The following is a 14,250-nucleotide window of genomic DNA, read 5'->3' on the forward strand; positions in this document are numbered from 1 at the left end:
GAGTTGTAAAAGAGAAATCACTATGCAAAACGTGCCTAAACAATCACGGCAAGTGGCCGTGCAAATCATGGCAGGGCTGCGGGGTGGATGAATGTCGATTAAGGCATCATAAACTGCTCCATTCTCCGTCGACACCCCAAACGGCAGTAAACGTCTGTGCTACACACATCAACGATGCATACCCTGTAAGTCCTATCTTTAGAATATTGCCTGTTACCCTGTATCATAAAGACAGAGCTAAAACCATTTATGCCTTCGTAGATGAAGGATCGTCGTTCTCCCTAATCGACGAATCGGTCGCCAGAGAGTTGAATGCTTACGGATCGAAATCCCCGCTAACGCTTCAATGGACGGGGCAAGTGACGCGATCTGAACCAAACTCCGAAAGAGTACAACTGCAAATCTCTGGTGAAGATAAAACCTCCAAATTCAGATTAGAAAACGTGCGGACGGTTAGCAGTCTCTTACTACCGTCGCAGACGCTGAACTATGGAGTGCTTAAAAGACGATTTCCCCATCTAACAGGGTTACCCATTACAAACTACGAAAGCGTGCAACCTCAACTTTTAATCGGGCTAGATAACATTCGACTGGGTGTGCCATTAAAACTTCGCGAAGGACGTTCAACGGAACCGATTGCGGCTATGTGCCGCCTGGGTTGGTCAATATATGGAGGAAACGGAGGTGGTACAGCGCAGACACCTATTGTCAATTTTCATGTAGCGCCCGCTACGGATAGTGACTTTGCGCTAAATGAGCAGCTGCGGGACTACTTCACGATGGAAGATTTCGGGACTTCGATTCCTCGTGGGATCCTTGATTCGGAAGAGGAAAAACGTTCAAAACGATTGTTAGAAGAAACGACGCGCAGAGTAGAACCCGGGAATCATTTCGAGACGGGTCTACTGTGGAATACAGACTGCCCTAACTTTCCCGATAGCTACCCTATGGCAGTTAAGCGTATGGAGTCGTTGGAGAGGAAATTTATACAGATGCCAAACTTGGAAGCGAAAGTTCGTGAAACCATCGCCGACTACGAAGCTAAAGGTTATGCGCACAAGGCCACCCTAGAAGAACTGTCCTGTGTTGAAGCTGGAAGAATTTGGTATTTACCGCTGGGAGTTGTACACAATCCGAAAAAGCCAAATAAGATTAGACTAATCTGGGATGCAGCAGCAAAGGTCGCAGGAGTGTCGTTCAACTCGAGAATGCTTAAGGGACCCGATCTGCTCACACCGCTCCCGCAAGTGCTAAGCCATTTCCGCCAACACCCGGTAGCTGTCGCCGGAGACATAATGGAGATGTTTCATCAAATCAGGATTCGTGATCCTGATCGCCAATCACAACGCTTTGTTTACCGCAAGAAGCCAGGCGATCCCGTCGAAGTATACGTGATGGACGTGGCAACATTCGGTTCGGCATGTTCTCCGGCCTCAGCGCAGTACGTAAAGAATAAGAACGCCATGGAGCATGCAAAAGAATTTCCACGAGCCACCGAAGCAATCATTAGAAACCATTATGTGGATGATTACCTGCAGAGTTTCACGACGGTTGAAGAAGCTATAGAGGTCGTGAAAGAAGTTAAACTTGTGCATTCGAAAGGAGGATTCACGCTACGACGTTTCCTTTCGAACTCATCGGATGTACTTAAGAGTGTAGGAGACCCAGCAGAAGAAACTACCAAGAATCTGATGATAGAACGAGGAGAAGACACAGGGTCGGTATTGGGGATGAAATGGAAGATAGAAGAAGATGTGTTCGTATTCTCATTCGCGACCAACGAGAATATTCGACACATAATTCGCGAGGAACATGTTCCTACGAAGCGTGAAGTGCTGAAGGTAGTCATGAGTTTGTTTGACCCTATGGGACTTGTATCTTTCTTCCTAGTGCACGGAAAGATACTCATCCAGGAGATCTGGATGAAAGGCATCGGATGGGATGAAGAAATACCAGCGGATCTGTACAAGCGATGGCGAGAGTGGACCGACCTATTTCCTCGTTTAGATGGAATACATGTACCGAGGTGCTACTTCAAATCACCGCACCCAAACTGCCTCGAAACTCTGCAGTTGCATGTGTTCGTCGACGCCAGTGAGACAGCGTATTCCGCTGTAGCATACTTCCGCGTCGAGACAAAGGGAGTGATCCAAGTAGGACTCATAGGAGGAAAAACCAAGGTCGCCCCACTCAAAACGATTTCCATCCCTAAACTCGAACTGAAAGCTGCTGTCCTCGGTTGTCGAATGGCGACAATAATAAAAGAACATCATTCGTTCAAGATCAAACGGCAGTGTTTGTGGAGCGATGCCGGCGTTTGCTTGGCGTGGATAAAATCGTCAAACCCTCGGCGATACCAGCAGTTTGTGTCAGTGCGGGTGGGTGAAATCTTAACAACAACAGATCCACAAGACTGGAGATGGGTACCATCTAAGCAGAATGTTGCCGATCTAGCTACAAAGTGGAACACCGGACCTGAAGTGTCGATGGATAACTCATGGTTCCATGGCCCGCCTTTCCTACACGAACCCGAAGACCAGTGGCCACCAAAACGCTCGATTTCCGACACAGATGAGAACGTCCGTGTGATACACATGCATATCAGTCAAGTAGGGCATCCGATCGACCCGACACGATTCAGCACCTGGAGAAAGCTGCTAAGATCAAGCGCGTACGTTCTCCGATATATACACAATCTGAAACGCAAATCCAACGGTGAGCAGTTGTCACTCGGTACGATCAAACAAGAAGAGCTTAGGAAGGCCGAACATGTATTATGGAAAATAGCGCAGCGCGAAGCTTTTCCCGACGAAGCGGCAGTGTTAAGCAAAACACAAGGGGACCCAGACGGACGACACAACGTCGTCTCAAAGGCTAGTCCAATCTACAAAAAATGGCCTTTCATGGACCGAGATGGGATCTTACGGATGCGAGGACGAGTCGGTGCCTCAATACATACAAAATTTGAAGCTAAGTATCCCACCCTACTCCCCAAGCATAACCATGTCACACTCCTTATTGTAGGTTGGTACCATCAGAAGTATCGGCACGCAAATGGGGAAACAGTAGTGAACGAGATACGACAACGCTTCGATATACCCAACCTCCGAGCAGTGGTAGGAAGGGTGGCTAAAGCATGCGCTTACTGCAAAGTGATGAAGGCTGTACCACGACCACCCCCGATGGCACCGTTACCAAAAATGCGCCTTGCCGCTTTTACTAGGCCATTCACATACACTGGGTTGGACTATTTCGGACCAGTATTGGTAAAGGTAGGACGAGCCAATGCGAAGCGATGGATAGCCCTTTTCACGTGCCTAACATTGAGGGCCGTACATTTGGAAGTGGTACACTCACTAAGCACCGTGTCCTGCGTAATGGCTGTAAAACGTTTCATCGCTCGTAGAGGAACGCCGCAGGAGTTCTGGACCGACAATGCGACCTGTTTCCAAGGAGCGAGTAAAGAACTGATGACGGAGATAGAGGATGCACTTGCAGTTGCGTTCACAAGTTCATCTACGAGTTGGAATTTCATACCACCAGCGACGCCACACATGGGAGGAGCATGGGAGAGACTAGTGAGATCGGTAAAAACCGCGATCGGTACCCTTATAGATACGCCTCGCAAACCGGACGATGAGACATTAGAGACGATATTGTTACAGGCAGAAGCGATGATAAACTCTAGACCACTAACATATATCCCATTAGAATCACCAGATCAGGAATCCCTAACACCCAACCACTTCCTACTAGGTAACTCAAGCGGCGCAAAGCAAAGCTTAACGCGACAGGTAGAAAAAGGAGCAACCCTAAGGAATAGTTGGAAGCTAGCACAATACGTGACAGATCAGTTTTGGCAAAGATGGTTGAAAGAGTACATACCGGTCATAACCAAACGAATTAAATGGTTTGAAGAGGATAGAGACTTGAAGGTAGGAGATCTCGTCTTGGTAGTGGGAAACACGACGAGAGATCAGTGGACTAGAGGAAGAGTGGAGAAAGTCCTGCCAGGGAAAGACGGGCGCGTCAGAGAAGCGCTGATACGCACGTCGAACGGATTGCAACGACGATCAGCGACCAGGCTCGCTGTTTTGGACGTCTTGGAGGACAGTGAACTCAACCCGCCGAAAGTTTCATAAATAGATGGGGTGAGTTCACGGGAGGGAGTATGTTGCGACGAAAGCGTTCGACACCCCTGTCGGTAAAGTAACGGCGCGCTTCGGCAGGACCCGACGATGAACGGCGCGCAATTGGCACGCGAGTAGGCAGCTAGGAAGCGTGTAGGGTCAGTACAAAAGTAGCAGTGAAGAATATTCAACGTAGAAAGTGACCAGTGAACAGGGAAACACAGAAAGGAGACGAAAGTAAGTGGACGGTTCTAGGATTAGAACAAATGGTTAATTGGTAATGTAGTTTCAGAACCGTCCGCAAATCCGTCCGTCTACAAGCTTCTGAGAGTAGAAACGGGCCAAATAAAAAGTGACGGTTTCACGCAGTGAAAGGTAATACCTTTCACGCAATGGGCTTTCCAGTTGCAAGCGCTTACACTCTTCCATGAGCTGTGATGAGCTGTCAAGTGCCCGGGTGATGTAGAACCGGTCCCAAAACCCACTCGCTGCAAGACTGCCATCGACGAATCAATCAACCGTGGCTTGGGCATGATTTCAGAGACTCCACCAAGCATTTCCAGAGACTCCACCATACGGGTCGCTGATGCCTCCGGTATGCCCTTGCGTCGTGCCTGTGGTGTTTGTGTTCTTGATGGACATGGGCATCCACATTCCAGCGGTGAAAGGATTTATAAACGTGTGCTGCTCACGATCGAACCTAGAACGCTTGTGCCAAACGATCATGCAGCATAATTCTGTTGACTCACCGCTCCAGCTCGTTCTGTTCGTTGGTTCAGCCAACGATGACCTAATGCATTTCCATCCCACAGTGACTCTTGGCTGCAGCAATTAGCCAACGAACGTGTTCTTCTTGGTAGTTGGAAATGTTTTGTTTTAACGTCACGGTACTTTGTATGTGAAAGGGACGAAGAAATGAAATTGATTTGCATAAACTGAAGCTGACGTGATTATCATGTTCTGACCTACTTTCTGCGTTTTTCACGCAAAATAGAAGTATTTATATCGTTCCAGATAATATTCATGACAGCGTCCAAAATATAAACCGCAAATTTCCAACAACTCAACCAAGGCATTACGTGGGGTAGTTGAACATATGAGATGGCACACTTTTGCCATTAAATAATTAAACTACCAACGAACTGAGAGGACAAACAGATCGATTTATTTTGCTCCTTTGTATGTCTAGCAAGTTTTTGTTGCTCCATTCCGGGGAATGAGATGGACGCTGATGCCCTGCAGAGTGGCCTGCCTGCCTGTGGGTTGACAGATCTTTTGCAATCTCAATTGACATCAATTGAGCTGCACAACTGATTCATCGGCGAATCGGTCACTGGGGCCGCAAATAGAACGCTGACCGAAAACGTTCTGGAAATGGCCTGGAAAGACTATCGGACCAGTTTTTTTGTGCCGTTGTCCAAGACTCGTTGTTGTTGTCCAAGACTATGCCTCAAAGCATAATCGAAAACTGCCCTATTTGGGTGCTCTCCCCATCCAGAACATCCAACAGATGACAGATTCGTTGACAAATGTCTTGATGAGGCATAAACATCACAAAACGAAATATGATCAGCTGAAGAACCCGGGTTCATGGAGCTGTTTCAAAACAATCAACAGAATTAATGCTACGTGAAGAAAGCGAAAACAAAGCAAACAACAATCGGACCGTACAAGGAACATGTCTTGTCTGGCGTGAATTACGGCAACCAACGCTCGGTGTAATTAGGAGCGTCACAGAGACAAAAAAAATATGTTCAAAACACATCTCAAACCTCGTACGGCTTCTGTACGTAGCGCAGATAAGCGCTGCCTCGTTCGTGTATCATGTACACGGAGACACATAAGTACACGTGTCAATTGCGCTCCACTAGAAAATGGAAAACATTACCGTTTTCCCTGGCATGCATCGGGCCTGAGAGACCCATTCTCGCTCATCAAAGTGGAACTGGAAGGGTTGGCGCTAGTGTGCTACCGGAGGGAACTCGTTACCTCGTTATCCTAGCATCGAAATGCAAAACCTTGTCGCAAGAAGGGCCTTCAATACGCCCAAGAGATCTCGTTTGTTTACATCGTAACGGCACGACGTACCCTTCGGAATGGCTGTTTTTCTACTCCACTTTCGCGTCTTCTGCACAGCAGCGTTGTTGTTCCACGTCGAGATACATCTGCTGGTACCGCCGACAGAACATAAAAACATTGGGACGCTTTTGCTGTGCAAGAATCATGATTTTCCATCCCATTTGCTACTGCGCCGGTGAGGGCTGGTACGATACCGTGTCTTGCATTCCCTTTTGGACAGGAGCGTTCTCGGGAAGCGTGGCAGCGTGGGTGATGCTAAAACCTCCCCGTTTCATACACCGCGCTCTGTCGGGAATGATAATTGCCCATGACTATCGGAACACTCATCATAACGATTCAACGAGTCGAGTGACATCGTCGACTCCTTAGACATAGCGCTCACCGGTGTTACCGTTTGTCCGAGATTTATAGGACCATCGCTGCACTCGTTAAAGTCGAGACAATCCACCAAAGATATACCTCCACTGCGTGGATGTCGAGTGGCGAATAGCATTATGGTAATGTGCAGCACTGGGCTACCAGACAATTCATGTGCTGACAGCACCCTATCAGATATAGTTCAGAAAGGACACGATCCCACCACCAGCTTTATAGCTTAATCACCGAAACACACCGATAAACTAGCCGTTGGCCCGAGATTAGTTCTACAACATTGGTCAGTTACGGTCGAGTGAACTAAGGCTTTCCAAAGCACACAGGAACAGTAGGAAGAACCGGGCGTGACCCCCTCCCCCCCGAAGTCTCAGCTATCGAAAAGCCATAAAAATTCGGTTTACCAATTCAAGCGTTACTATAATCCGGACCGAGTGAGAAAAGACTTCATGAGGTTGTATGTGTGAACGACTTCGAGCGTTGGTTTCGCTTACAATAATCTCACAGAACTGCCGTACGCTGAAATAGAAATGTTACTCTGTAGTTTTGGACAACTTCGAGCAGTTAAAATGAAAGGTTTCCACGCTCGAAAGACACGTTCGTTGACGAATTACGCAGCGATATGGCGAGATTTGAAGATGTCCGTATAGAAAGACGATTTAATTGGAGAGTGATCGCCGCATCCCTGACGGCCCTTGAGTGGGCGAAGCAGTATTTGAAGTGACGGACCGGGACAGACAGTTCCGTCACTTGAGACGCACTTGAGCTGCCCTTTTCGGATTTCGTGGGACTAAATGTAAGTGCGCTCAGGCGAGAAAGCTGGATGAGATACCATCTTGTTTTCTTTTTAACACATTAAGCGGAAAGAAAATAAGCTTAGGCCATTATTAATGAAGCGAGACCATTTGCTTGCGCTGCATTAATTCTAATAACTCAATTCGCTTAATAATGATAGCATTTAGCAACTCCATTGTTTCGGCGATGGCAAAGACTCCGCTTGGAAAACAATGAATTTAAAGCGCTGTTGGGAAATTGCTCAATAAAACCCACCACGACCCCCGGGTGTTATTAGTTTCCGGTGGTTCCGAGCATCTTCTTGATTGCAAAACGCTAACCAGAACCCAGATGTTATCCATATCATCGTCGTAATCATAATCGAGACTGAATTATAGTTTTCTGACGCGAATGCCGCCACTTGGACACGATCCGATTCGGTGGCGCCACAACGGGAGCACCGCTTGGCTTCGTTCTCTCGCGAAGGTTTGATGTACCGTTGTTACCGTTAAATAATACGCGATATGATGATGAAGCGTTCTGCTGTGAGGAAGCGCAAAAAGGGCTCACGCGTCAGATTGGACAGCTTTGAAAAAACCCTTTCGTTACCAATTGTGTTCCCGTTTTTTCCACCGTTTCATCATCATCATCATCGTCAGCAATGTAGCAAGAACCAGCGAACCGAGAACCTCTAAGATGAGTCATGTTGTGTTGTTCGGTTGGCCTTCAAAGCAGTGCTACTCCCCAACGGAATGGGAGCACAGCATAGATAGGGAAATTAAAATGAAATGCACAAAAAAACAGAGCTCAGAAGCGAAGCGTCTGATTGAGGTATTAGATTATTGCAAAAGGGAAACAAACAACCAGCTCGGGGAGCTAGCATATGATGAAGCGTTTTTACATGTTTTTTGTTTGTTTGTCTAGAACTCTTGGCCACCGATTACAAGACCGATCAAAACAAACGCACCGGAGAAAACACACTGCAAAAAGGGAACAAAACAATGTCCTTAAACTCCTTTCAAGAAGCGCGTGGCAGGAAGCAGAAAGCAAAACGATAACTTCTAGACTTGTTGAAGATTTCTTAGTACCTTTAGGGGGCTTTTGCCTGAGTTAGCTTGTTTTCTGGTTGAATTCTCGTGCTTTTTGGCCATTAACTACACTACCTTGTTCCGGTGTTCTCCCCTCCAAAGACCTTCAGTGAGCTTCAACTTTCCTTCTTTTCTCTTACCCGGTTTTTCATCGAGAGAATTCTTCCAGAACCAGTTTCTTTCCGCTGCGTGATAAAGATTGTTTTAATGTTTTCGCAGTCGAAAGGAAAGAATATGGGAGAGAAGCATGCTTTTACCGTATTATTTTCCCCCGATGTGCGATAACGTTCGTTTCGCTTTCTGACGACTTTTCGTTTGCCATTTAACATCCAAAAGCTTCCAACTCCCTGCCACTTTCTAGCACATTAGAACTTTCCTGGTAAAGAAAAGGGTGGGGAATTTCAAAAAAGGAAAACTAATTATTCCCCACTGTGTACAGGAAACAAAACGATGATGGAACAGAGATAAGAACCTTACGACGGGGCAAAGAGTAATAAGAGACCCCTTGTGGAAATGCAGTCCAGGTATGCGTCCCTGGTGCGTTTAATTGACACTGACAGAGGACAGACAAACCGGTAACAGCATCCTGCAATTAAAATGCATTCCTATCTTTATTACGCACCAAAAGCAAAAAAGCGCTCATTTATACCGGTACTTCAACCGTTTGTTCAGTTTGTTACGAAACAGAAACGAGACACTCCTGACACATTGCCAAATGGAACATAGAAATGATTCCATTTTCAAAACTGACCCAAATGAGAGGTACCTCCAGAGGACCCAAATGATTGCCAATCAAGAAGAAAAGTTTCCCCTAAATTAGGTGAACTACCAATGTCTGTGCTTTATTGTGTTTCCTCCAAGCCCAACTCCAATAACCTAATTTTGATGAATTTGCGTCAGTGAACCCAAAAACAGTGGCACCCTGTTGATGACAGCTTTTCGTGTTTTTGCAAGAAAACTTCCCCTTTTTGCTCATACCAAAACCAGGGAAAAAGATATAAAAGTGCGCCAATATTTTTCCCTTTCCTGTGTGGCAATTCCACTCGATTGGCAATCGATGGTGATGATGGGTGTGTTCGTGTTATAAGGGCTTGGACATAACTTGGACGACCAGCCAGAAACTGTTGGCCGTACAAATAAAGATGTAATAACCGGTAGGATTTTGGGACCGAAAAAAAGAAGGTAACAACATCGAAAATAAACAAACGATATGCGCCAGACGAGGGCGAGGCAATGGAATAATGTTGCCACAGTTCGAATTGGAATTGTTTCTGTCAGTTCTGTTCGGGACTCTAGCTCGGAGTGGGCTTTTTGCCCCGTAAACCAGGCCGGGCCAGAGTTTGCCATCTGGTGCGAAATTGATTTCCATTTTGTGTATGTTCGGCAGATTCGGACCCGGAGCAAAAACAAAGCCTCGGGTATTTGTTCCGCCAGGTATAGCATTGCAACCTATAGATCCCTCCGCGCAAAGTAATGTGTGTTTAATGAGTTGCGCAAATTATCTTTGCCCACATTACGGCGCCCATTATAACGCAGGGAAAATGGCCCCGCACGGGAAGAACGAAAAGAAAAGTAGCCTCTTGTGGGCAAAAAAAAAGGTTCTCGCTGCTCTCGATTCGAATACCCCGCCACAACAGCGCTAGATACAATTGTGAACTTTAATGCCACACCGGTGCTTTTGCCGGGCCGAAGGAAAACCGTTTTGCCAAAAATGAAATGCCGGAAACAGATTTGATACGCACTGTATGCGCTCCCATCATCCGGAGCGCACCAAATAACACCGGAGCGATTATTGCCATTCAATTTGTTGCTGTGTGCTCATTGAGAAATACAAATTCGAGGGTTTTTCCTTTCCGTTTTTGTTGCTTTTCTTGCTCCTTCTGAGTGTTATTCTTTCCTATACCTGAAGCGAAATGAAATAATTGCAATGCAATTGTCGGTGAAGAAAGGTAAATCCAGCGTAAACTGATGTGGAAAGAAAGTTCCCGTGTGAAGCAAAGCAGGCAGTGTTGAAACAAATGGTACAAAACGTCAATCATTGCTACTCCGTTGCCATGGCTCTTGCTCTGTACTCACCTGAAGAAGATATGGAGTTGCGAAGCTTCGGTGTCTGGTAATGCGCGTTGAATAAAATCCACTGTTTTCCTCTCCGATTTTTCGTATTTAATCCTTAATTTTGCTCCTTTTTAATAGTGTGTATACACTTAGAACACTATCCCAATATGCGTGGGGCACTATTTCGCCAATATTTCCTTCCGCACGCACACACAAACACTAAAACGGATCGAATTTTCACTTCAGCTTGTACAGAGACACCGCGTATTCGTATGCACACTTGATTCGATTGGGGAATTCTCATCGGCTAAACATTCTTTCCACTGTAAGCTTAATTAACACCTCTCACACCCTCACGCTGTATTGAATTTCTGCAAACACACGCACACGGACACGGTTCCAAGTCGACTTGCAACTATCGGACACTATACTTTTGGCAAACAATCGCAAACTATTTTCACTCAATGTAAATATTCTTCACAACACAACCAATAACTCAGATGCTCTGGCAGAGAGCAACACACACACCACACAACACCAAAAAAAGATCAAGGGACTCCAATGTGTCCAGTTTCCTTTCCTAGCCACTGCACGCGGAATGGGAAAAATCCTTCACCGAAAGACTGAAAGAGTCCTGTGACGGGAAAATGGGAAAGAAAGAAACGGAAGACGAGTTATTGCGAGTTTAATTTATGACTCACCAGTGTTGCTGCCGCTGCCGGGCCGAAAGGAGACTACCAGCCTTTTCCACGATTTTCCTTTGTCTCCCAACCGAACCCCCGCACACAGTGCTCCACACAAAGCAACCACAGATGAAAGTGTTGCTCTCTCGTTTCAACTCACCCCCTCTACCATTCAACGCTACCCCTCTCTCGCTTGCTGCTGCCCAGAGGCGATGGTTTTTGGGTGAGTAATGCTATGTTTATGTTGGGCCCCTAGCTTGGTTTACGCTGTGCCGCTAGAAAATCCTTGCTGCCTGCCTGCTGGCTACTACAAAGATCGAAGGCCACACCAATACAGACGCAACAGCTTTATCCCGATGACGACATCCGTGCGTCCGGATTGGGGCGCAGGTTTCGTTCTGATCCGTTCGTCCTTCGTTTGTGCAACGAAAAGAACAAAAAAAAAGCCCAACCGTCCCAGCCATCCTGGCTCCAACACAGCAGCCCGAGCAGCGATGTAGTTCGGGTGCTGCTGTGTGTTCTGCCACTAGTGCGGTAAAAAAAACACCCCGTACCGCATTTGTTTGCGTGAGGGTGGCAGCTAGTATGTGGAGCGTTGCTACGTTGTATCGGTTTCCATGGCAAAGTCCATGTGGTAGTGCCTACTGCGAAAGGACGAACGTTTTGGAGCACGTTCGGAAACGGAAGCAGCAGCAGCAGCAGCAGCACCAGCTGCTGCTTTGGCAGGGATGCCAAAATTTGAAGTATAACTTCCCCTGCTTTCACTGTCGGTGTTACTCTTCCTGCGTGTCTTTGTGTTTGTTTTCGTAACAACTCAACCCCGCGAATGGTTTTATCATCTTCAAAGGAAAGGTAGAACAATTCCTTTGTAAAAAAGTTTTCCTTCCTCCAAAAAAGGTTGCAGGTTTTCCCTGAATGAGTGGGGAAATTTGGAAGGAAATTATGCTGCGGTTTAGTCGCTTTTGTTCGGGGCCGTGCTTCCGGCGTGTCATAAGCACTAATTACCGACAGAAGAATGGAGCGTACAATTTATCTACTCGAATGGAGCGCAGATTTTGAGCATAAGCTACAGGGCAATGGAATGGAAGTCGATGCAAGACCGAACTTCTCATTAGATTCGATTAGAGTTAATTAACGGGGAAATGTAAAATGATGTTCGGAATGCGTGCGGCTTACTGGCAAGACATACGCTATTATGATCGTTAGCTGTTGCTTGTAAATTACTGATGTCGCAATACTAATCGAAGGTCAAGCTGCATCGGAATTTACTTAATCAGAAATCTTGTTTAGTGCGCTTTATACATATATTCTTCAGAATATTCTGTATTAATCAATGGGTTTTTAAACATTTTCGAAAATTGTCCTACTTTTAAGATTAAGATCCATGAATAGACTTTAGTGAATAATAATTTGTTCTGAATCAATTTAATCCTGAAAAGCCCTTTTCTACCTTTCTATTATTCTAAATTTAATACTCTTTTCAGCCATACACACTTTAAAGTTTAAAAAAAACATGATCCTGTACTTTGGGAGAATTTTTCCACCATCATTCCATCTTCGTTCAATCTTATCGAACAGCAATAAAGCGCGCATCGTTTAATACACCATAAAACGGTTAAAAAGGAGTCGACGATAAAAAAAAACCGTACAACTCCAAAACGACGCACCAAAACAGAAGCGTTTCTCTAATCGCCTGATTGTGTCGTGTTATTTTATTTGCTGGATATTCAACTAAGCATACAAAAAAGAACACAATACGATTCACACATTATCAAGTAGGCTAACAATACAAAAAAAAATCCCCAATGCAATACCCCCAAGGAGAGCGCATTCTTTTCATTCAGTGCAACATCGCGTTCACATATATGTAGGTTGCTTTTGATGGTAAGAAACGCACGCTGCCGTGAAATGTTGATGAGAAAGGTTGGCACATCAAAAAAAAAACAAGCATAGAGAAAGAAAGAGAGACATAACTGAAGCCAAACCGTCCTAAAGTTTTGCAAACTTGATATCGATTTTTTTCCGCCGTGTGTAATGCCTACTGCTCCCTCCCACACCGTCCAATGCTGTTTTACGACACAGCGGAAACGGGTATCGGGACACAGGGTGAGCCGCATTTTATCCAAACCCCCACCCTACGGTTGCTTATGCTTATGGTAAGAACGCGGGAATGGGGATCCTGGATTTCTCCCGCGCACACGCACACAACTAACGAACAGGAGGTGTGCAGAAACAGAAAGAGATAGTTGCTGGTGGGGCAAATGTGACGGAAACGTTTCCTTCCTTCCGCTGTTTTAAAATGTCCTGTGCGCGCCAACACCCGGAAAAGAGGCACATACACGGAGAGCATGAAATGGTTAGACACCGACACCGGCAGCACCGTGCCGGATGGAAGATTTGACGCCGAATACGACGCCGCAGGTTTCGAGCGAGGAACCGGCACTATTGTTTGCATCACAGTGGATCAGATCTTTTGTAGCCGGTAACCACGCTGTTACACTTTTGTTAGCAAATATCACACTTTAAAACGATATACATTTCGCATTAGTTTACACTCACACTTTGAATGCGAAGCGATTTAGTGTTTGAAGCACAATTATATTCACATTTAACTTTTCACTCTGCCACTCCGTGTGTATTTCAACTGTTTACGGCCGCTATTGTATTAAGCGCGAGATATACGCACGCACATCCACTCCGCTTCGCGTTTCGATTTCAAATGAACGAAGCGAATGAATTGCCTAAGCAGAATGCATGTAAACTTCAAACACGCAGCTGTCATTTTGGACAATGAGAAAAAGCGCAAGAGCACTCGGTCAAAGGCAACAGACGAGTAAATATAAAACCGGAGCATTCTTCCTATTCTAATTTAACGCTAAATGAAGCCAATTCTTCCTAGAGCTATGTTTAACAACAGAAATTCCCATTCATGTGTATTCTAGAAGTGTTTGATGCGTTTTTATGAACTAATAGCTGCAGCAATACATACTTGCGTAACTGTTTTTGTATTGAAACCATCTTTAGCACAAAACACTTATATTTGTTTCCGCTGAGCCACTGAAAATTGTG

The sequence above is a fragment of the Anopheles moucheti genome, chromosome 2, assembly GCF_943734755.1.
Source record: "Anopheles moucheti chromosome 2, idAnoMoucSN_F20_07, whole genome shotgun sequence".
NCBI classification, from domain to species: domain Eukaryota; kingdom Metazoa; phylum Arthropoda; class Insecta; order Diptera; family Culicidae; genus Anopheles; species Anopheles moucheti.